Here is a 2,097-nt window from a genome sequence, read left to right as displayed (position 1 = left end):
GTGGTTTTTTATACTAACCCTCAAAAAACCAACGAGTCACACACTAAGCCTAGCAATTTTATCAAAAGATTCATTGAATTTTTATTAAACTCAATAGAATTATAATTGTTCGTTTTTTTATTGAACATAAAAAAAATAATAATAAACGAATTGATATTTTTTGTTCCGTCGCTGGATAGAATGCAAAGGGAAATAAAGGTTTATTATCCACTTTCTATAAATATCCAAATTTTTATGCCTAATACCCCATAGATTGTGCGAACTGTATATGAACAATAATCAATTTTAGCTCGAATGGTTTGTAGTGGAACCCTACCCTCTCTGATCCATTCAACACGCGCAATTTTTTTCCGTCTATACGTCCTGCAATTTGCACTTGAATTCCTTTTGTATCTGCTTGTTTAGTTAATTCTATAGCCTTTTTCATCGCTTTGCGAAAAGAAACTCTATTTTTTAATTGTATGGCTATAAATTCTACAAGAATATTAGGTTTCCATAAGGCTTTTCAATTCGTGTGATAGCAATGTTAAGTTTTTGATTTTCATAATGAAATTCTTTTTGTAAATTCATCGTTAATTCTTCAATTCCTCGGGGTCGACTTTCTATTAATATTTTTGGAAATCCCATATAGATTATGATTTGGATTAGCTCGATTCTTTTTTGAATCTCTATACGTGCAATTCCCTCGATGCCAGAAGATGTTTTCATATTTTTTTGTACATAATTCTTGTTATAATCTCTTATTTTTTTATCTTCTTGCAGACCCTCAGAATAATTTTTTGTTTGTGCGAACCAAAGGGAATGATGACCTTGGGTTGTACCAAGTCTGAAACCAATTGGATTTATTTTTTGTCCCAAGTTCCCTCATTACTATACATATCATAATACGACATAGTTATATCCTTTTTTTTCAAATTAGCTTTTTGTGACCATGTAATAGAGTCGGTATCTATATATTCATCTAAGGATATATCTTTCATTACAATAGTTACATGGCAAGTCGGTTTTTGTATCGTAAAACTACGCCCGCGAGCTCGATGTTTTAATCTCTTCATGATCGTACCTTTATTTACTTCGGCTTTACTAATCACTAAATTGGCTTCACTCGAACCCATATTGGAACTAGCATTTGCTGCTGCTGAATAAACTAATTTTAAAATGGGATAACATGCTCGATAAGGCATGAGTTCTAATATCATAAGTGTTTATTCGTAGGAATGCCCCCAAATTTGATCAATTACTCTTCGCGAATTGTGAGCAGACATAGATATATGTTGACCTAAAGCGTATACTTCTGTTGTTCTCTTATTTAACATAAAGTTCGTCTCCTACTAATCAATGATAGATATCTATATATATTATTATACATAAACAAACGTTTTTTAACGACGAGATCTATTATCGCTTTTTGCATGTCCTCGGAAATTTAAAGTAGGCGCAAATTCTCCTAATTTGTGTCCTACCATACGATTTGTTATATAAATAGGTAAATGTTCCTTTCCATTATGGATAGCAACAGTATAGCCCACCATTATGGGTATAATGGTAGATGCCCAGGACCAGGTTATTATAATTTCTTTTTCTTCATTTGTGTTAAGCTTATTTATTTTTTTTAATAAATTATTCGCTACAAAAGGATTTTTTTTTAGTTAACGTGTCACAGCTTCCTCCTATTTTTTTTTGTAAAGACGAAAAAAGAAATTCTATTTTCTCTCCTATTTACTACGGTGACGAAGAATCAAATTATCACTATATTTATTCCTTTTTCGACTTCTTTTTCCAAGTGCAGGATAACCCTAAGGGGTTGTGGGTTTTTTTCTACCAATTGGGGCCCTCCTTTCACCACCCCCATGTGGATGGTCTACAGGGTTCATAACTACTCCTCTTACTACAGGGCGCATACCTAGCCAACGCTTAGATCCGGCTCTACCCAAACTTTTCTGGTTCACCCCAACATTCCCCACTTTTCCGACTGTTGCTGAGCAATTTTTGGATATCAAACAGACCTCCCCATAAGGAAATTTTAATGTGGCCGATTTCCCTTCTTTTGCAATCATTTTCGCTACAGCACCCGCTGCTCTAGCTAATTGTCCACCC

General features: G+C 33.9%; 1 long non-coding RNA gene across 1 annotated transcript in view; it reads right to left on the bottom strand.

The window, feature by feature from the left end:
- Window positions 1-1,358: 1,358 nt before the first annotated feature.
- The window catches only part of LOC143625242 (uncharacterized), a 148,288-nt gene continuing 147,549 nt past the window's right edge, over window positions 1,359-2,097 (bottom strand). Inside the window, exon 2 of the long non-coding RNA XR_013152244.1 lies at window positions 1,359-2,006. This is a non-coding gene — a long non-coding RNA (uncharacterized LOC143625242). The remainder of the gene's footprint in view (window positions 2,007-2,097) is intronic.

Source organism: Bidens hawaiensis, unplaced genomic scaffold (assembly GCF_021521415.1).
Source record: "Bidens hawaiensis isolate Kalapana, Puna unplaced genomic scaffold, B.hawaiensis_p1.1 tig00004021_1, whole genome shotgun sequence".
Lineage (NCBI taxonomy): Eukaryota > Viridiplantae > Streptophyta > Magnoliopsida > Asterales > Asteraceae > Bidens > Bidens hawaiensis.
The sequence above is the reverse complement of the archived record's forward strand: the minus strand, read 5'-3'. Positions and strand labels throughout refer to the sequence as shown.